Raw genomic sequence first — 22042 nt, forward strand, 5'->3', positions numbered from 1 at the left:
GAAGGAAATGGATAGATGGATGGATGGGAGCATGGGTGGGAGGATGGATGGATGGATGGATGGATGGATGGATGGATGGATAGATGGATAGAGAGATGGATGGATGGATGGATGGATGGAGAGATGGATGGATGGATGGATGGATGGAGAGATAGATAGAGAGATGGATGGATGGATGGATGGATGGATGGAGAGATGGATGGATGGATGGATGGATGGATGGTTGGATGGAGAGATGGATAGAGAGATGGATGGATGGATGGGTAGAGAGATGGATGGATGGATGGATGGATGGTTAGATGGATAGAGAGATGGATGGATGGATGGATGGATGGATGGGAGGATGGATGGATTATGGATGGATGGATGGATGGATGGATGGAGAGATGGATGGATGGATGGATGGATGGAGAGATGGATGGATGGATGGATGGATGGAGAGATAGATAGAGAGATGGATGGATGGATGGATGGATGGATGGAGAGATGGATGGATGGATGGATGGATGGATGGATGGATGGAGAGATGGATAGAGAGATGGATGGATGGATGGGTAGAGAGATGGATGGATGGATGGATGGATGGTTAGATGGATAGAGAGATGGATGGATGGATGGATGGATGGATGGGAGGATGGATGGATTATGGATGGATGGATGGATGGATGGATGGAGAGATGGATGGATGGATGGATGGATGGAGAGATGGATGGATGGATAGATGGATGAAAGGAAGGAAGGAGCAACCCCCGAAGTCACTCCTCCATTTTCAGTAAGGGGAAACCAATGTCAGATGTTATGAGGGTGGAGAGGGTGCTTCTGGGAGCCCTCCTTCTCCAGCTCCTGCTCTCTGGGCGCCCCATAGTGCCAGGACATGGCCCCAGGTTTGTGCTGGGTGTCACCTGGCACCAGAGCTGTCCCTACCCAGAGGCATCCGCCAGAGCCCCGCCGCAGACCTGCTAGGTCTACACTTCATTCTTGAGTCCCTGCAGGTCAGTGATGACACTGGTCTGCCCTTCCCCCCACACTTGCCAAGATTTCACACTAGAGAGAAGGAGGGGGAAAACCCAGGGGCCTGGACTGGGCTTCCCTGGGCCTGGCTGTGGGCAGACTGTCAGAACAGCTTGGAATTCTCTCAGAGGAAGTGAAGACAGATGGGATTATTGAACCAAGGGTAGTTTTGGATTCTTGGATAGCCCTACTCAGGAGTTTCCCAGACCCTACTTACTTGGTCAGGCTTCTTACCTGTTCCTTAAGGACAACTGCAGCTACTGCTCTTTGGTGAAAAGTCTCAAGATTTCATTGTTACCCTGAGCACTCAGGCCTCTGAGCCGCTCAACTCTGCTGTACCTGGAGTAGGTGGGCAAGGATCTCACAGCCAAAGAGATGACTGGGCACCAGATTTTAATTATGCAAGAATAAGGAAAAAAACAGCATCAAAATGTGTGGAAGTTCAGGAATAGAAAAAAAAAAACCACTTGGGGGACAATCAGGGAGGGCAGCATGATGGAGGTGATCCATTCGGCATTGAAGGAAGGGGTTCCAATGGGCAGAGCAGTTGAAAGCATGGTTGGGGCAAGATAGTACCCATTCTTCCACTTTCAGCTTTGTGACCACTTGTCTGTGCTGGGCATTTCTTCAGCTATAAGATGGACTATACGGCTCCCTGTTGATAAGATTATGGTCAGGATGGAGTGAGGTAGCCAGGGCTTCTGGGGTTGCTGAGGAAGGGCCCTAACAGGGGCACCTGGGTGGCTCAGTCAGTGAAGCATCTGCCTTTGGCTGAGGTCATGATCACGGAGTCCTGGGATTGAGCCCCGCATTGAGCCCTACAATGGGGCCCCCTGCTCAGCAGGAGGTCAGCTTCTCCCTTTTCGGCTGCTCTGCCTTCCCCTCCCACTCCTACTCCTTCACTCACTCACTGTCTCTTTCAAGTACATCAACGAAATCTTTAGAAAAAACAGGAGAGCCCTAGACGACTGGAGAATCCTCGTGTTTCTGGCAGACTGGGTTTCTCACTCCATAGGCACACCGGACATGGATGTGTGTGCGCAGCCCTGTGCGTGTTGGGTGGATGATGGACAGCAGGGGTGAGGAGCCGGAAGCCCGGTGCTGGAGCCCCCAAGTGCAGGCTCAGAGGTGGCACTGGGATAGACCCCACCCCCCCAACACTACTCTGGGGTCGTCCAGCTCCCTCCTCCGGTGGCCTGTGGGGAGGTCAGTGCTCTGGCCCTGTCCTACACTAGAAGATCCGCCACCCCCCACCCCCACCCCCAGTCAGGGTCTGGTCAGAGGGACAGTTTGAAGCTGCCCTTCTTTCTCCTGGCCAACAGGCCTGGGCTTCCACTGAGGCCCAGGACCCTTAGTCTGGTCCTTCCCCATGGTCTGGCTTCCTCTCCCCCAGCCACAACCCCCCAGCTTGATGAGGTCAGGGAACATGTATTCCAGGAATGTGGGAGGCGGGGCAGCCAGCCTGGTTTGGACAACCATCGTGGTAAATATTTGCCTAGCTCCTGGAGCCAGTACCGTCCGCCCTGGGGAGGGCAAGTGGCCTATTCCTAGGGTCATGTAAGGGGATGCTTTCCTGGGAGATCTCAGAGGGGTGAACCCACATCTCCCCAGTGAGCCTGGGACCTGGGTCTGAGGCCACCCCTCTGGGCAGGGCCAGAGACAGGGTCCCTGGCCCACAGGACGCCCCAGCTTGGCCCATCTGTAAAATGGGAATGAGAACAGCCCAGTTGGGGAAGGTCAGTGCCCAAGGAGCTGGTTCAGGGCGGCTCAGCCTGTGGAGCAGCAGGGTAGACCCAGTTTGAGTGGGTCCCAAGTGACCATGTTTTAGTCCCAGTTTGACCACTTACGACCTTGAGGAATTGCCCCCCGCTTCCGACTTCAACAGCCATTATCCCTGACCTGTTGTTTCATATGTAGCACCTGGATCCACAAACCCATTTTATCTTAAGCCCTCACAGCCACCAGGGAACAATTAGCAGCATGTGACCCGAACCCTGAACTCTGGCTCAGGGACGCCGTCCATACGGCCCCCTGCCTACAGACCACGCTGGGCCGTCTGAACCCCACTGTATTCTGTGGGTAAGTCAGTGATCTGGCCAACGCCGGGCTCTACAAGGTCAGCCCGCCACCTCGCTGGTGGGCAAATAGCTTCAAGGACCACTGGTCCCTGTTCAGAAAGGAGATGAGGTCCCAGAGATCCCGAGTGACTTGCCCAAAGTCACCCAACATTAAAGGGCAAAGCAAGGATTCCAGTCCACTCTGCCCATCCTTGTCCTTGACCCCACCATGGAGGACAGGACCAGTGCTCCAGCCCGGAATGTGGGTTCTGAACCTTTGGCAGCTGTAGAGAACAACCAGTCCCTTAGCCACAGGCTTGGAGCTGGAGACACCAGCCAGCAGGGTGCCTCTCATCCTGGATGCCCCGTGGCCTGGGCAGCCTGTGCTCCAGTGAGCCCCAGTTAGCCCAGCATCTCTCTGGGCCAGCCTCGGCCCCAACCCCAGTTGGCTTCCTCCCACCAAGCCAACACCCAGGGCCAGGGCATCCCTGCAGGAGGAAGGGATGGGCAGGTGGGTGTGTTTGGGAGAATGTGTCTGGGTCCTGGGACGCTCTCCACCCCCTGGTGACCTTGGCCATGTTCCCAGACCCAGAGTTGCCGCTCTCCAGCTGTGAGACCTCTGGCAATCCTATCCTTCCTCAGAGCTCAGTTTCCTGCTCTGCAGAATGGGCACCCTTCCTGCCCTGCCCTGCCCCTGGGAGCTCCAGACCTGCAAGGAGAATGAACGCATGGTTGTCCTGAGGTCTGCATGCTCCTCTCTGCCCTTGTGGCCTTTGCGGTCAGAGGCTTTCCCTCAGCCAGGCCCTCACCCCCTTCCCTGGCTCTGCAGTGAGAGTCCTGCGCTAAGGATGCCGGGAGAGCCTCTGGGTGATGGGGTTCCCAACCTGTGGGGACACGGGGTGCTCCGCCCCCGACCCTGAGGTTCAACCTGTGCCCCACCCTGCTGCATGGTCTCAAGAGCCCTCGCAGCAGAGAACATTTCCCCGTGGGGGATCTGTGTTGTTTCTGGTGGTGGTGAGGCTGGTCTCCTTCTCCCTTATTCTCCCCCTGGTCGCCAGGGGACCAAACCCACACAGACTATGAGCTTCACCTCAGGGCCTCCTGATGTGGGACAGGGAGCTATCACCTCCGTGCTCACAGCTCTTCTGTGCCTCTGTGAGTGGTGCCCAGGTGCCCAGCCCTGTCTCTGAGCTGGTCCACCCTCCGGCCGAGTGTGGGTGGGCAGACCACCAGCTTGCGTGTGTCATGGCTGTGTTCTTGTTATTCATTAGCTCCTTATTGCCTGTGTGACCTCGGGAAGTTACCCAACCTCTCTGGGCAGCATGTGTAAGTGGGGGGTGCCAGTTTTGTTTCTACCTCATAGCACTTACCAAAGGTTAAAGAAATCGCAGGTAGAGCCCCAATATGGACTCAGTAGAAGCAGGTCTCCTAGTCCTGTCTCCTTCCCAGGGTCACAGGGAAAAGCCAGGGGGCAGTCAGTTCCCAGCCAAGACTGGAGTTCGTATCCTGATGCAGCCCTGAACCTATCTGTGCACTTGCTGTGTGACCTTGGACACATTTCTTCCGCTTTCTGGTCTGTGTGCCCCTTTGCCGAAGCCCAGCAGAAAGCCTGGGGGTCTGAGGGCACAGGTGTGTGTGCGGTGAGCCGGAGCGCCCCTGAAGGGCAGGATGGGTGGGCGTCATTCCTTGGGGCCTGGACATGGCTCACCCTGTGAGCGAGGGCTTTCCGGCTCTGGCTTCGATCTCAGCTGCCAATATCATGATTTTCTCTCTGTCAGCGGGTCTGTGGGCCAGCTCGCCTTTGGGAAAGGCCTGATCTATGGGTGGTGGTGATACCGGTTTTACCCCAGCCTCTGACTTGCCACGTGACCCTGTAACAAGGGTGCTCACAGCCCCTCTTCAGGCCTCAGACCCCTCCTCTGAGAAATGGGAGAGTTGGAGTCTGTGAGCACATGGGCTGTTTGTGTTCCTATGTCAAGCAGTTAGGGGGCTGCCAGAGCCGAGGGGTCAAGGTACAGAGACATTGTCTTTCCCTCCTGGGGCAGGGATGCCAGCCCTGGCTTGGGGAGCTTGGGGCCTAGGGGCCTGCTGCTCCGTGGAGCCTGGCACCAGCCCCTGCAAGGTCCGTGGTGCCCCAGCTGACCTACCCGGAATGCTGCCTGCGTACCCAGCACTCATGTGTGCTACCTTCTACCATCTGTACACGGCTTTGAGGGAGGTCCCCTCATGACCCCTGTGTTCCCACCTGCAGATGAGAAAACTGAGGCACAGAGAGGTTTAAGTTCACCCAAAGCCACATACTTGTTAAGAGGGGTGAAACCCAGACTCGAAGCAGCCAGTGCACGCACTTGTCATCCCAGATGCACCTGCCTGCCGGCTGCCCAGGGCAGTGGGCCGGCTCCAACGCCTCCCGTGGCCCCCTGGCATGTGTGGGAGCCTACGATTCATGTGGCCCGCACACTCCTCCCTCCTCTGTTAGCCACGGGGTTCACCCCAAGAGGCTTTCAGTCTGCAGTTAGGTTTCCCATTTCTCAGAAGATGCACAGCCCCAGTGAATTATGGCAATTGTCTGGAGCTACCCAGTGGGGCACCTTTGTCGCCGGCTCTCAAATGTGAGGCTCTGTGGCCCGCGCTGTGTAGCCAGGACTCCAAGAAACCCACCTGCTGAGCCTCTGGGTCCGGTCCTCCAGGATCCCTCTGGGGAGTGGAGCAGAGCGAGGAGGGCTGGTAGCTTTTGAGGAGCTGGGCGAGTGGGATCTCCTCCCCCACCCCATGAGGGTTATTGTGCCCCAGCAACAGTGGGGAGCAGGAGACCAGAGTGCCCATGCCTTCTTTCTCCCTCTATCATTTCCACATACCCAGTGAACCAGCCGTTCCTGCCACTCTGTCTGCTGTGCCCTCTGCTACGAGCACCACTGTCTCTGGCCCGGATCCCTGAAACAGACTCTACACCAGTCTCCCTGCCTCCTCCCGAGCCCTTTTCCCCCAGCAGCCACAGAATCTTCTCCAGCCAGAGCTAAGGTCATGTCCCTCAGCTGTTCAGACCCTCCTGGAGCTCCTGTCCACCTCTCAGTGACTGGCCATCCACTTGACCCCCACTCACCCCACCTCTCCTTCCCTCACCACTCCTACCACCACCCACTCTCAACTCCTCCCCCTGAGTCAGGCTTTCTTCCCTGTCTTCAAGTCTTCACATGTACTATTCCCTCTGCCTGGAATGCTGTTCCATGCATCTTGGCCTGCCTCTCTCAGGCTCACCCTTCAAATTTACTTCCTCAGAGAGGCTCCCCTGAACCTTGAGTCTATGTGGTGTAGCCCCTGTAACTCGTTCTTTCTGGCAGATGCCTCTTCTAGTTATGTAGTGTCTAATTATCAGAATTCCCTCAAGGACAGGACCCAGCACAGCTCAGGGGTTTGTTCAGGGTTTCTTGAGCAAATGAGTGAATGCCGAGTTCTTCCGTCACCCCAAGTCCTCAGATGCTCCTAGAAACCCTGAGAGAAATTGTGATTCCCCCGTTTGACAGGTGAGGCCAGGAGCATACACATGCAGCTGGTAACTGGCTGATAAGGGGTGTCAGGGGTACTGCGTCGGGGCACCCCATCATTGGGCCCCTCTTCCTCTCAGTCCCTCTGACGCTCCACCTGCCAAATGGGGATGACTGGGTTTTGCGGGCAGTAAACTTTCCAGAAGGTGGGTGGGTGGGCAGCGGCAGCCCAATCATTTCAGGGCCCTGCAGCGAGGGTCCCCTCTGATCATCCCTTCCTGTTGCAGCAGGATGGCACAGGAGTGAGGCAGAAGGGCTGAGCACCGTTGACCAGACGTGGGACACTGGTGGTTCGCGGGTCACTGAGGTAGGTGTACAGCTGGGCTGGTGGGGGCAGGTTTGGCCTGGATGCTCGGAGAAGGGGTAGGCATGTCCTGAGTGGGGAGTAGTACCAGCCCCAACAACCGCGCCTTTGACTGGGCCTTGGTCCTCATGGGCTGCATGGGGTGCGGCCACCCCGACTGAGACCTTGTCAGCCCCCCAAAGGGCCTCCAGGGACCTCTAAGTCCTGGCCTTTCTCTAGAGTGGCTACCAAGGCAGGAGGCAGGGGAATGCAGCCAGGGAGAAGGGCAGGTTTGGTGTCCCCAGCCTTGCCCCACGGCTTTGTCTGTACCACTCAGCCCCACAGCGTGTGGGGCACATCTGCTGAGCAACATGGCAACCACACAGGAAGAGGCTGTTTGCTGAAATGGGTGTTGTGGCTGCCCGCACCCTTCTGTCCCACAAACACACAGACCTCTGGGCTCTGGAGTCAGAGTGAGTATGTTCAAATCCTGGCTCTGCCACTTGTCCGCCATGATCTTGTGCGGTTTCTCTGTGCTCGATTTCCCTGTCTGCAAAAGAGGGAGGGGTTCCCAGCACCCGCCCCGACAGGTGCACTGGCACACCTGGTACCAGTGTGCATGCAGGAGGCTAGGTCAGCATTCTTGTTGGGGATGCGGGGACACTTCCTCCTTTCTGGACACCACGGTTCCCACCAGCCCCCCCGCCCCGAACACCCATCAACTCCAGAAGGGACGCAAACTGGGCATCCACCATACTGAGGATTTGGGGGCTCCTGGGAGCTTCTGAGTGTTGGAGCCACTAGGTCCTGGGGCTGAGCCTCCCGGCCCTATGGAGACCAGGACATCAGCATGTCTCAACACAGGGTGGCATTTCAGGGTTGATCACACTTGATCCTGTGTCAGAGGGTGACCTGTATAATCCCTCTTTACTCTGCGGCTCCCAATCCAGAGATGAGAAGCCTTCACAAAATTGCTGACTTGGGCCAGGGCCCTTTGTCCCAAGGCCCTGGAGCTCAGCGGGGGGAGGCAGAGTCTTTGCTCTGGCATGATGCCTTGCTCATTCTTCTCCCTAGGGCCCTCAGCTCCTCTCCTGAGACCCCTTGTGCTCCCAGGTGCCCAGACACAGGACCGGGGGTCCTGGGATGCTCCACACTGCCACTGGGCTCTGGAACCAGGGAGCCGGGTGGCGGGAGAGCCCAGCTCCCTGCTAGCAGCTCATGACCTTGGGCTAGTCCTTTCACTCCTGTGAGAGTGAGAGCCAGTCTTCTCATCTGAAAATGAGGATAATTATACCCACACTGCTGAGAAGGCCATTATGGGGATGCTCAGAATCCTGAAATATTTTTAAATGTTAGAGCTTAGTGAGAGTCTACTGTGTACCAGGCACTATGCTCCTTAAATACATACTTCTCCCCGCAGTAATCCCATGAGGAGGTGTTTAGTGCCTCATTCTCCAGAGGCTCAAAGTGGTTAAGAAACCCATAGAGCTGTAAGTAGTGGCGTGGGGATTTGAACCGTGGAATTAAGTGGTCCACAATGCCGTAGAGACCAGGGCTCTGAGCCACTGGCAGGCCCGAGGTGGGTGCTCAGGAACCCACCTCCCTTTCTGCCTGGCGCCTTTGCCCGGCTCTCTAAGCCTGATGCCCTCAGGAGCCCAAGGGGGGCCCCTGGAGGCTGGTGGGCGCCCCTCCCCAGAGGGCCTGCCAACAACTCGATAAACCTAGGGGAACCCACTGCTAATTGTGGGGTAACCTCTGAAATTCTCCTTCACGGTGGGTTCTCTTTTCGGATGTTTTTCAAGGTAATTCATTCCCTTTCCAGAAATTGCCAGTGGCGGAGCATTAGGGAGCTGGTAATTAATCATAGGAGAGGCTTGGAGTTTATTCTTTAAAAGGGGGGAAAAAAAAAAAAAAGGAAGACTAGAAAGCCTTGATGGAAAAAGAAAAGAAAACCACTCCAAGGCAAGGGTGGTAATCAATACCTCGGTGTCCTAGAAACGGCTGAGGGGGTGGGTGGCGAGACATATTGCTCCTCCCTTTCTTCCTGGGGTTGACAGATGGTCCGCGCCTGCCTCAGCATGGGTGAGGCTCTGCACCTCAGCTCCCCGGGCCTTTTGGAGCAAGGCACTGCCTCTCCCTGGACTCAGCTTTGCCACCTGTAAAATGGGTGAAGGGCAGGTGTCAGACTAGAAAAAGAAAATTAAATGATTTGTTCACCACCTCATCCTGGTGCCCGACGCAGGGTCGTTGCCCAGTTGATATTTTATTAATTGAGTGAGTGAGTGAGTAAGGGAATGAATGAATGATTTTCTTGGTCTTCATTAGCTATCACCAGTCAAGGAGATGGTACTTGCTCTAGAACATTGTTTCTCTAGTTGTGTTCTAATCTGGAGTGGTAGCTGGAGTGAGGGGCCTGCTCTGTTGCATGGCAAACGCCTGATGAAAGGACCCTCTTGCCCAGCAGACTGTAGCTGGCAGAGCTCAGGCCCTCAGGGGCGACTGCACTGGCATCCTCTGGTTCGACTTTCCAAGAGTCTGAGCGGTCTGGAGATTTTTTTTTTTTTTAAGTTGCCTTCTGGGTGGGTAGTGACTTCCTCATCACCAAAAGTATGCAAGCTGGGGCTGCATGGGGCACTCGGGTGGCAGACTAGGTCGGGATGGGGCGGCAGGCACTCAGAGCATTCCTGAGTTGGAGAGAGAACATGAGGTTCTCCAGGATGGACACAGGGGAGGCTGGACCAGTAGACAGGGGAGCCCCTTCCCAGAGGTGAGCTAGAGGAGGCTGCTGAGAAAGGGGGTAGCCATGTAGGACCCCTATGCTTTGGTGCCTGTTCCCTGGGGGAAAGAGGTGTGTGTGGGTGTGTGTCTCTCTCTCTTTCCGGATGGCTCTCTCTGTGCATGTGCCTCTCTCCTGCCCAGTTTCCCTGTCTTCTCACGTGGGCAGCCCCTGCTCTGCCTCTTTCTCCCTGTCCGGTCACATCCACAGCTCCTCCCGGAGCTCCCTCTGGAATTTCTTTCTGAGCCCCAGGACCTTCTCACGTCTGCTCTCCTTATCTTCGGAGGCACCCCTAGCCAGGCATCCCTGATAGACAGTCCCCGGAGCAGACATCTGCTCCGTATCATCGCCTCTGTGGTCACCAGGATTGAGTAGAACTGAGAATTCCCGGGCTTCCAACCTGCTGCTCTTCACCTTGTTCTAACAGCCCTGGCGGTGCCCGGCTCCCTCCCACCCTGCCCTTTGGAAGGGTCTGAGGCAGTGCCCCCCACTTCCAGCCTTGGGGGCGGCACACCATATGGGGCCTGTCCCCAGGGACCCACCATGCCACCCGCTCAGGAGGGACCATGAACTCCCAGCTGCCCTGTGCTGTCCTGGGCTCATGGGCCTCTGGCCGCAGGCGAAAGTAGGAAAGCAAGAGGGGGCCTGTGTCCACTAAACAGGGCACTTGGAACCTGGCATTTCCCTCCAGCGCTAATAGAACTGCGGCTATAATTAGAAGTGAGGTGTCCAGAAGCTGGCTGCCAGGCAGGAACCACTGTATGCTCAGGAAGAAATCAGCTGTCCTCTCCGGAGGGAAGAAGGAAGCAGAGGGTGAACTCCCCGAGATCCATGGGCCTGGAGGGTCTCAGAGGCCGCGAAGTAGGCCAGGTGCCTCCATTCCGCTGGACGTCCTCTGGGAGCTCCCTCAGTCCCCATCCCTGGCCAGTCCGTCTGTGCTCCTGGGACTCCTGCTGTGCGCCCAGCAGACTCTTCCCGGCGTTCGAAGCCACTGCTGTCCGCCCCTGCCTCCTTGCATGGCCGCGTCTCACCCTCGCTGTCTGCTGGCTTCCCGTGCCACCCGCCCTCTCATCTTTGTCACACGTCCCCACAACTGAGCCTTCACACCTGTGCCTCCTTCTGCCTTGAAAGCCCAACACCCTTGTTGCTGTGCGGTCTGAACCTTCTGGAGCCTTCCTCAAGCCCTGCTTCCTCCGCAAGGTCAGATGTGGCCTCCTGCCCACCCCGGACCCCACAGCCTCTGCTTCCCAGAGTCCCTGGGCATTTCCTCCCTGAATTCTTCCGAACTGGAAACCCTCTCTATGCCCTCAGGGCCTTCAGAGTGCTGGCCAGGCGGCCCATCAGCCCGTCCTTGCTTTTGTCTTCGTTGTATACTGGAAGGATGACATGCGGGCTCTTTTACACTCTGTTTTCCTCTGAAACCTGGTATGTGTTTAACACACACCCCACATGCAGACACGTGTTCAGTTGCCATGTGGGGTTTTCTCATTATCCGGGGAGGGGGGTGGAAACTGAGGCTGGCGAGGGAAATCTTGCAGATGACAGTCAGCACAGTGAGCACCTTCCCTGTGGGCCAGGCTGCCACTGTCCTGCCATTCAAAGTAAGACAGGGGCATGCCACACTGGTCATAAAGGTAAACTGAGGCAGGCAGAACTGTGGCAAGTCCCTAGGCAGCCAGACCTTAAGAGGAATGGAGGGAACAAGTTGTGAAGGGTTCCATTCCCCTCACAGTGGGCTCCAGGGCTCCTGGTGCCTCCCTACCTAATCCCCAAATAGCCCTAGACCAAGGGGACAGTCACAGGCTGTGCCACATGAGAGTCAGCACGGCTTCTCATCACTCCAGACATTGCGTACAGCCTAGGGCACTGGGGTTCTGGGGGTTAGCTCCTCTGAGAGTCAGACTTTTATTTGCCTCTGGTCAGGCATCATGGCAGGAAGTCTGGGAAGGTTCAGATGCTGGGCTTATCCTCCCTCCCACCCCCAGGTCCCTGACCACAGGCAGGGCTGGAGCCACTGCCCAAGGAGGACCCCCCTCGGAGGAGCTACCTCTTCCCACCCACTCGGGGCTGCAGATGTCGGGTGGGCTGAGCTAGCCCTGTGAGATGCATCTATCCCCTCCTTTATCTCCACGCATCCATGGCTTTTCCTCATGGCTTCCCCTCCAAGCCAGCCACCTGCTGACTCCCTGGCTGGACTGGAAGCATCTTGAAGGCTCAAGGCAGACCGAACCGTGTCCCAGGCCCAGTTCCTGGTGCACCTGTGCCGCACAGCAGCAAGCCAGCAGACACTCAGGCTGTGTGCCCCCCACTCTTTCTGGGGATGGTAAGGCGATTTTATCGGGTAGGCTGGTTCTTAATGTATGGGGTGGGCTGTGTTAAGAAGCATTCTGAGGCTGTGCGCAGGCTGGCAGATGTGTTGTGTGCTGCCTGGTGCGTGTTTGTCCTTTCCAACCCCAGCTCCCTGGGCTTCGAATCCAGTGGTCAGGTGTCTCAGGTCTGGGCTGTGGCCAGTGTGGGCACAGGGAGGAGACAGTGACCTCAGTGGTGCCCTGCAGGTGCCCGTCTGCCGAGGCTACTGGGCAAACTGCCCCAAGAACCTTCCAGAGCTCTGGGGTAGTGGGACTCAGAGAGCTGACTGGGGAGCACCAGCCCCAGGCCCCCCAGTCTGGTTAATGGAAATCTGTGAGAGCTTTTCCCTCACATCTGTCTTTCCTGTTAAGTGCTTCTTACCCTTGTTCAGTTCCGGTTTGGGAAATAGCACATCTTGCCTCACAGCTGTTTGGGACCCTCCACTGCTTCCCCGAGGCTCTTTGGGGGCCTCTTTTGGAGCCTGTGGGAACATCTCTGCTTCATAACCCCCGTGGAATGTTCCCATGCTGCCCCCTCCGTCTGGCCCACACTCTGGTTGGCCGGTGAGACAGCCTACTGTGGAACAGCTCTCACTGGGTGGCCCCTGGTGAGCTCTCTCTCAGCTCCCCGTCCCAGCCAGACTCCCCACCACAGCCAGCCCCCAGACCTCTGTCCCTGTCACCGCCTGGGGAGCCAGCCCCCAGACTCCTGTCCTTGTCACTTCCTGGGGAGCCAGCCAGCCCCCTTCACCCCCACCATCTCTGTCCCCAACAAATGCCCTCTCAGCCGAGGCTTCCAGCCATCCTCTGCCCAGAAGTTCCAGAGTGGCCAAGGGTTGAGTCAGGAAAACATTGATGAACTAAAACCTGTAAATAATCCAAAACATTTTTCTCTGTGTGTGGAAGAAACACAATAAAAACCCTTGCGTCCTTTAGCCAGCTTCACCTGTCCCCAGTCATATCTCCAGGAGGGCTGGTCAGGGTCATCCCATGCCTGCAGGGGGCTCCTCTAGCTGCTGCTTGCTCACCTCCACCGCTGGAGAGCTCACTACCTCAAATAAGGGTTCACGCATGCATGTGAGTTTCAGTGTGGTCAGTGATGCAGCGTGACATGTGGTTAAAGTATGGTTTTAGGAACAGATGGTTCGGGGTTCAAGACCTTGCTCTGCTACCTATCAACTGGGTGAGTCTGGGCAAGTTACTACATCTCCGATGCTCTCTGTTAGGTTACAGGTGAGGACAATCTATAAATGGGGAGAAGCCTGCTTGCAGGGGGTGCTGTGGGGCAGACAGGCAGCAACAGCTGGGTGGCACCAGTCTCCTCTGGTCATGGAAGATGGAAGCTCTAAGGGAGCTTGCCTCCCACCCCTCAGCAGTGGGGCATCTGCCCGAGGTTGGCGTCAAGTCTGGTGCCCAGATACTTCCCTCCCCGGAGATACTGGCCTCCCAGGTCCTCTCTGGAGCTCTCCCATGGGAACTGTCCAGATGGAGACACAGTACTTCCCCAAAGTGCCGACATCACCAGGGCATTGGTTCAAATACAGTTTCTCAGGCCTCTCTCTTGATGTCTGCTTCCGCGGGTCTGGGGCCCAGGGCTCTGAATTTGTCACCAGTGCCCCGTTGAACACCCGTGATCAGGCCAGTCTGGGACACACTGAGGCCTGTAACGGGGAGCTGGCCTAGAGCTTGGGCCCTGGACGGTGTCATAGCCTCACTGGTTGAACTGGAACAAAGCTGTCTGTCCCTGTGGCTAAGTTTTCGCATGGACACACCAGGGGTCCTGGTGATCCGTAAGGGCTCTTCCTGCTCTTCTAAGTCTGTGCTAATCAGAAGGACGTTGCCTAGGGGTCCTCTCGGCTAGGATCCCTGAGGCAGACCTCTGGGTTTCGGCCCCATTCTCTTTGGCCACAGAGCATTCATGTCCTAAGTAAGACACTCGCCAGACCCAGAGCCCGAGGGACAGAAAAGCTATTCCCTGAGTGCCACATGCCATGGAGTGGTGGTTTCCCTGGGCCTTCCAGGATGCCTTTAGATCAGTAGGTGTCTGTGAGTCCACTCAGATCTCACGTTTCTTCTGGAAGCTGAGAAGGACCACTTACTTGGAGCCAGCTGGGGGTGGGGGACAGGTGTGGCGGGGTCATTCAACTCCTCTGAGGGGCATTGGACCTTTATTAGTTAGCATATGTGGAAGTCTGGAGTGTCAGAACTAGAGGGGGCCCTGTGGAGCCCCTTACTTTTTACAGATGGGGAAACTGAGGTCCTGCATGGAAAATGACTTGCTTCACCTGGGGAGAAGTGGAGAGCTGTGCTGGAACCCAGGTCTCTCAGCTTATAGTCTGCTCTCTGGACAGTGCCTGGCCTCCAACCACACCTCTCCTTGGGCTGTCTGGGACGGATGGCTCCACTGGGCCTGAGCCCTGCAGCAGCCTGTGCAGCCCCCTGGGAAGAAGTGGGGCTATGTCAGGACAGGGACCAAGGGGCTGCCTGCTCCTGAACACTGGGCCCTTCTTTGACCTTCACTGTCAGCCTAAATCAACAGCCCTACTCAGCTCCTGGTCCTCCCACCCCAGCCAGGACAACCCCCATGGAAAGTTTCCAGGAATATCCACGCAGAGGGCAACACGATCCAGAAATGAAAAAGGCTCTCACTCCTAGGTTCCCTCCCATTTTCCACTCGCGGGTGCTCAAGGGAGTTCATAGGCAGAGGTGGAGACGCCGGCCCTGTCCTAATGAGACCTTGTTGGAGGCGGCTCGGGCCTGGCAGGTGACAGAGGAGGCATTATTCACCGTTGGGGCGTTCACCCTGCCCCGGTCACCTGGGATGATGTCAGGACTTGGGGCCCAGAGTCGGGGCTGTGCGGTCACTCGGATGAGGGCCTGGGGCTCCTCTGACCACTGGCTTCTCTGACGCAGCCAGCCTTGGGCGTGGGCCGAGGTTAGCGGCTCACTCTCCTCCCTGGGCCCGGAGCCCAGCTGGGTCCTCCGTTCATAGCCAGGGCCAGGTATAGGACATGCCTCAAGGCCTTTGCATAAGCCAGCCCCTCCTCCCCACATTCTCCATCTGTAGTCAGTAAGGCAGAAGTATTTAGTAAGCACCTACTATATGCGTGGATCTATGCTCAGCTCTTGGGGAGATAAGGGAACCAAAGACTCTATATCAGCCCTCAGGTTGGCCCAGTCTAGGCCAAGGATCGCCCAAAGAAAGGAGAATTAGTCCTACCCAGGGCCCTGGGGCCAGGAAGAGAAGGAAGCCTTGGGAAGTGTGAGATACAGAAGGCTTCCTGGAGGAGGCAGGTTAGAGCAGAATGACACTCTAAGAATTTCAAGGATTGCAGGTGGGGCTGAAGGTGAGGCAGGAAAGGCAGAGCCTCAGGTCAGGGTATAGCCCCCACCAGGACCCTGGATGGTGCCTACTGTGTGAGTGTCGTGCAGAATGACATAAAAAAAGGAAGACCCAAACTCTGAACAATCACTTGAAATCTTGCATTATCGATCAGTACGCAGGTCCTTCTGGTGCCTTCCCAGCTCTGTGGGAAGATGAACACCCAGTGGTTAGAGAATGGGCCCTTTCCCTGAACTGGTCTTTTGTAACGTAAGTAAATTATCTGCCAGCCTTTGGTGCTGGGCAGTTTGATAATTCAGGTGTTTAAACGGTAATGACTGTGTGGCCAGCCCGGGCAGGAGGCAGTGAGTCAGGCAGCAGATTCAACAGGAATGAAAGGCACTTAATCTAAGTGCAGTGTGACTTTTCTAGATCTGCCTGCTCTGCATGAGGAATGATCTGACCAGGGATACCAGCCCCCCTCCCCCCGGGGCTGGTACATGGTTCCCTGGGACTGGGCCATGATAGACCCTCTTGGCTCTCTCTGTCAGGGGGAATTTGGGTGCAGAGCTTCCGGGAGGTGGCAGGAACTTGGTGGCTGTGAATGGAGAAGAGGATGTGAAGGGTCAGGGGACAGCCTGGGCGTCCCAGTTGCCAGCAAATCCCTCAGGCCCTGAGGATAACCTGCTTTTTTAGGGTTTCCAGAAGGATCTTCTGGAAAGCAATAGGAAGAAATTTAAGAATAGACCTTGGCCAGCAGAGAGAGAAGTGACTTGCCCAGGGTCAGGCAGCCAGGATTTAAGACCCAGTCCTTGATGCGGATCACTGTGATGTTGCCGTGTGTGTGTGTCTGTGTGTGTCTGTGTGTCTGTGTGTGTCTGTGTGTGTGTGTGTCTGTGTGTGTGTGTGCATGCTTGCACACACATGCACACATGAGTGTTTTGCAGGAGTCTGAATGATAGTCATGTTAGTGAGCGCCTGCCCCATATATTTTGTTCACATTATCTAATTTAATCTTCATAAATTGTGTTTACCAAATGAGTAAGTTATGGGACAGAGAAGTTAAGTCATATGGTCACATGGCCCTTGGGAGATGGGGTCAGAACTTGAATCCAGCTTCGTCTGACTTTAAAGCCTGAGCCTGGCGTTGCCAGGAGAGAGCCCCTGTCAACCAGGAAGATCATACGTGGCTTCTTGGAGATAGGCTGCTTTCATCTCCAACAGACCAGCTATCATGAACCTTCAGGTCCCAAGCTGCGTAAGGCTCCATCACCTGACCTCAAGCTGTGTAAGGCCCCATCACCTGACCTCCCAGAGGCTCTTCCTCTTGGTCATAAAATGAGAAGGAAAAGGCCTCCTTGCCGGGGCTCGACGGGACAAGGCCAGTGGTGGGTGTGTTCCCCAGGTTCAGTTCGGGTAGCTGTAGTGGCTGACGCAGCTGTGGGTGAGGCCAGCTGGCATCAGGGCCCAGAGTCCTTCCTAGTGTCAGCTCGCAACCAGGGGGCTCGGCTTCAGGGCCGCCCCTGGGAGGGGAAGGGAAAGGCCACGACAAAGTACGTGGCACGGTGTGAGTGAGGACAGAGGGCAGGCCAGACCCCAGCACCCAGTTGTTGGCCACACATAGGTGAGTGGGAGCGGTGGCGTGTGATGAGGCCTGGTGGCTCACGCTGGCTTTGATGGGCAGCAAAGGGCCAGCAGAGACATGGACCTATAGAACGACACAGCGTGTCACTTCTCTGTCACTGAGATGCAGCTTGTCAGAGTCCAGGGATGGAAGGTGGTCAAATCGTGGCTCTGCTCCCCTGGGCACTGGTAGGGAAGGAGTGCCCATGTCAGGGAGCCCTGCCGTCGCTGAGATGTCCTTCTGCACATCTGGGCTTGGAAATGCAAGCCCAGTGGGTGTGGGGATTGGAAGAGGTCAATGAGTTCCTTCAGAAACGGGACTGGGACGGAGTGAAGTATGCGGAGGACACACACACACACACACACACACACACACACACACGGCAGCTGCTAAATGTGACATTCCAGAGACACACGGCACGGGAGCAGCCAGAGACGCCAAGGAGCCAACAGACCCCCTCCTCTACATAGGGAAAACTGAGGCCCAAGGACAGGAAGGGGCTTGTTCAAAGGGACCCAGGTCATCAGAGGTGAGCACGGACACTTCCTTGCCCTGCTGCCCTCCATGGTTGGCAGTGGAGCTGCCACCTCCCACTCTACCCTTCCTCCCCTGGCCTCTTTCTGAGCACAAGCTGGGGGCAAGGCCGAAAGGGACCACAGTTAGTGTGCCTCACCCAGGGCGCCTCTCTAGCCTTGGAGGGTACAAAGCAAGGGGATTCCTCACAGGACACAGTAGGGTCGCTCAGGGCTCCGTTCTCACTTCCCAGACATCAGCCTTGTGGCACCTGGACAGGGAAGGGGGGCACCCGTGGCAGCCAGTGTTCCCAGAAGAGTCTGCCAGGGCTTGGAGCTCATGCATGTGCAGCAAGCTGCATGTGTCTGCCCCACGGCCGCCTCCACAGCCCTGGCTGGCCCCGGCTCCCTGTCCTCCCCGTGTGGCCCTCCCTGTCACACTCCTCCGTGTGGCCCTCCCTGTCATACTCCTCCTTCCACCCTCTGTGGCTCTTTCATGCGCTCATTTCTGTCTCTCTCCTTCCGTGACTCTCTTGTGTGCGTCCTGCCCAGGGCAGCGGCTCTGTACAACTCCAGGGGGGCGCCCTCCCACAGAGGTTCTCTGTGGGCCTCTTCCTGACTCCCTCGGTGCTCGATTGTCTCTTGGCGCCCTCTTTCTCACTGGGCCCCTTGCTGTTTTTTTCTCAGTCTCTTATTTTCTTCTCTGGGTGTGTACCTGCACATGTGCTTGCCTGTATGTGTGTGTTGCCCCCCACCCCAGCTGTGTGTGCACACGCGGTGTCCGCCCTTCTCTGGGCCGGGCGCAGGCTCCTCCCCGATCCTGAAGGCCCCAGGAGGGCAGCCTGGAGCTCGTGCCCTGAACACCCACCCCTTTGGCAACTCCACGGCGGTCCATGCCGAGAAGGTTCTGCGTCTGTGTCTATGGTCAGCCTCCCTGGCCCAGCTCGCAGGACTCCTGGGAGCCAGTGCGAGCCCGGCTGTCACTCGCCTGGAAAGTGGCTCCCGTTTGGGAACAGGAATGCCCTGGATGGGAAGAAGAGGGAGGGGGAAGTTGGTGAAAAAAACAAACAAGCAGGGGATTATGATCCCTGAAAATGTGCCCTTTGTCTAAGGCTGGAATGTGCCCAGCAGGGAGCAGCGGGGCATGGGGAGGGCTCTGTGCAGAAGGGGGGGGCGCCCACGATGGAGTGCTGGGATGGGGTGCTGCTCGGCGGCCATGGGTCCTGGGGGCCGGGATGTGTCTCTCCTCCTCCCTAGAAACATCATAAATACATGGCTAGAGAGAAGAGCTTTTCGGTCTCTCCAAAGCCACTATGTGACCAGAGCCCCCCTGCCCGGCCACCATCCCCCACTGGTCATTCAGCAGACATTTATTTAGCACCACCTGTATACCTGCACTCTTCTGAGTATTTAGCACCACCTGTATACCTGCACTCCTCTGAGTGTTCTCCTACTCAGTGAGTAGGAGACCAGGTCCCTGTCCTCAAGGAAGTGACCTTCTAGCAGGGGGAGAAAGAGCATGGATGTTTCAAGCCCCAGGGCCTTTGTGACAGTCCCCCTGCCCATTTGTGAAGCAGGCAGCAGGCTGTGGTCTGCGAGGGCCTCCTATGGGCCCGGGCACAGCCTCCTCCCTGCCAGCGCAGCCCAGGGATTTCAGCGACCCCCGGGGCTGAATGCAGAGCTCAGCTGCAGGCATCGCTCAGTTTACCAGGAATTTCCAGAAGCACCTGGAGAGGGGAGGGGCCCCCCAGGATCTGTGTGATTGGAGGCTTTCAGTCAGCTGGAGCTAAAGCAGCTTCAGACAGCAAGGAGTAGTGCTGAGAGCAGCCCCGGGAAGGGGCGGGGCGGGGAGCTCTACAGGGCTGCATGAGGCTCCCAGCTCCGTGGTTGCCCCCTGCCTGACCTAGAGAGGCTCCCAAGCCCTGCTCTGCCTCAGTGTCCTCATCTGTCAGATATAAAGGTCAGACCGCTCACCCAGGCTTGTTCTGGGTTGAGCTGTGATCATGGTGCCCAGCTTCTAGGCCCCTAGTGAAAGTCCCCTGTCAGGACCATCCTGGGGGGACAGGCTCACTTTGCCAAGAGACTCGGTTGGGAATCTGCCAGTCTGGTTAGAGGGGTTAGAGGTCATTCTTTCCACACCAGTCATCTGGTGGCATTGGGAAGCCTCTTCTGTCTGTGGGCCTCAGTTTCCCCATCTGTCCGCCAAGGGAGTAGGGCTCGCTGACGTGGGAGCCAGGGAGCCAGGGCTGTGGTTCATAGAGAGTCCCTGGGTGCATTGGGAACTAACAAAACTGTATCAACTGTGGGGCATGTGTGGCCAGAGCGGTTCCGTGGGGATCCCATGGGGTCCCTCTGGGGCCCTGGAGCTCCCCCGGGCCTGCCAGGGGCTCCCAACTGCAGCAAGGCCTGGAACTTCTCTCCTCCCACGGCCAGCCGGCTGGCGGAGCGCAGGCTGCTCACGGCGCCTGGCAGGGACCCGTAAATTGAAAACATGATGTTTCCTGTCAGAGGCCAGCGCGGGGCTGGACTCGGTGTGGCCTTGGAAAGCTGGCCTCACTCTCAGGAAGCCCTGCTCCCCGCAGCACTGCCACAAAAACAGTGGAAAAGTGAAACCTTTTCAAGTCTGTGTTTCCACTGTAAACAGGGGATGAAAGCTGGCCCCTCGCCTCCTGGCGCGGCTCAGCCAGTTCCCCCGCCCTACACCAGCCTGCCCAGTCTTCGGAAGCACCTCAGCTGCCCCCTCTGCCCCAGACAGCACCCCTTGGGTCAGAGAAGCCCCATGTGCCTCGTCAGGAGGGCTTCCAGCTTTAGATCAAGCGTCTGTCCTCAGTACCCATCTCCTGAGGTGAGGCGGACGAGGGGAAGACACCAGAGCACAGAGAGGGACCGGACTCACCCAAAGTCACACAGCAAAGTGAGGGCAGCCCCGGTCGTCTCTTTCCTGCCTGTGGTGGCTTTCCAGGGCCCGTAGGCCATGGAGGGAAGCTCTGGTGGCTGGGCGTGTGTGTGTGTGTGTGTGTGTGTGTGTGTGTGTGTGTGTGTGTGTGTGTCTGTGCTCAGCGGCTGCCTCCCGCAGTGAGGCCTCCTTTGACTTTGTCCTGCAGATGGAGAGCTTTGCATGAGTAGCATTTAGTGAGGGTGACTTATCTCAACCCTCAGAATGTCCTTTTCTCCTAACTGTAAAAGTAATGCACACTTGTTATGGAACCTTCTGGAAGTCACATAAAAGTTGAAAGAGGAAAAATAAAAACTGTCCATAATCGTCCCAATCAGTGGTCCTCCTGATCAACTTTCTGGTCACTTTATAATTTTCCTTCTCTTTAGGGCTTAGGTCATGAGTGGATTTCAGGGTGATTCAGTGTTTCTAGAAAACATGATTCTTCCTGGTCCCCTGGGAGGGGCCGTTAAGTATCACTCCCTTCACAGGTCTGTTTGAGCCCTGGCCTGGATGTGATGTGGCATTGGTGGGGGCACTGTGGGGAGAGGCCCCAACACTGGAGTTCATGATGAACGTGCCCTGGCCCAGACCCTGGGCTGGGGAACACAAGCGGTTCTGATTTGCCATGTGACTGTGGGCCTGTCTGACCTGCCTCCCTGTCTGTGAAATGGGTGCATGGGCTCCACCAAGTCCTTATGGATAGTCAGCCTGCCACCGAGGCCCTGCTTGCCAGCTGCCTGCATGCAGAGAGGCGTTCGTAGTCCAATGCTGAGTGACTTCTGTATGCAGATGTTGGCGCAACGGCTTGACAAGAAACCGTTTCCAGCCCCGTTCTCCCCACAGTTGTGCCTCCCACTCTCCTGCCCCTTCTAACCCTCAAGATCCCCAGGCCCTCCTCCTTGCCAACCCCTCACCAGGTGGGGGCTGGAGCCCAGCTGGGGTCCCAGGAGGAGCCATCTCCAACCCCCTCCATCCGCCAACGTCCTTGGTGGCCCTTAGACAGCTTTATGGAGGACGGATGGAGGCTGTCTCCCTCCTGGCAGGTTTATTTCTTCATTTTTCAAGCCTTGCTCTGATTTTTCCATGTTGGCTTCCCTGGTCCCCCCAGCCCTCCCTCTGCATGCTTCCCCTACCTCCCCCTCCAATCTGTCAGCCCAGCCAGGAGAGAGGGCCACTGGCCTCCAAGGTGATTGAATTATTGGTGGGGGGAGACAGGCCAGGGTTTTCTGCGTGAGTGCTTTTGGCTTCCTGCCCTTGGAGAGGGGCTGGAGGAGGGGTGCGTCTGGCGGCGACTGTGGGCCGTGGGTTTCCCAGACAGCCCTGCTCTCTCCCATCTGGGCCCAGATGAGTGCTGCCGCTGGCCGAAGGCCACTGCCCCTGTGCCTGGCCCAGCCCAGCCCTGGCCTGCTCAGGTCTGTTTCACCTCCGACTGAGTGGGCAGGTCTCCGTCCAGGCGAATAGAGGAAAGAGAGGTGTGAGGGCAGCCTCGAGCACTGATGCCCATAGGAGGATCTTGGACATGTCTGCTGTCTGTGCTGCAGGCCCAGGACCCCGGAGGAGGACGAGGAGGAGGTTGAAACCTAGAAAGCCTACTGTGTGCGCCAGGCACATACCCATACATGACTT

The 22042-nt window shown here is 57.0% G+C and overlaps 1 protein-coding gene across 6 annotated transcripts in view; it reads left to right on the forward strand.

The window, feature by feature from the left end:
• The window catches only part of ZMIZ1 (zinc finger MIZ-type containing 1), a 232646-nt gene that overhangs the window by 80692 nt on the left and 129912 nt on the right, over positions 1 to 22042 (forward strand). For 3 of the 6 annotated variants that reach the window (XM_032312603.1, XM_032312598.1, XM_032312602.1), the window contains exon 4: positions 6841 to 6920. The exons of 1 other annotated variant lie outside the window; for it this stretch is intronic. The gene's annotated coding sequence lies outside the window, so the exon portion shown is untranslated. Of the gene's footprint in view, positions 1 to 3650; positions 3662 to 6756; positions 6760 to 6840; positions 6921 to 22042 lie in introns of those variants that run through there. 2 more of the 6 variants (XM_032312601.1, XM_032312599.1) reach the window with 2 other exon arrangements.

Source organism: Mustela erminea, chromosome 14 (genome assembly GCF_009829155.1).
Source record: "Mustela erminea isolate mMusErm1 chromosome 14, mMusErm1.Pri, whole genome shotgun sequence".
Classification (NCBI taxonomy): Eukaryota; Metazoa; Chordata; class Mammalia; order Carnivora; family Mustelidae; genus Mustela; species Mustela erminea.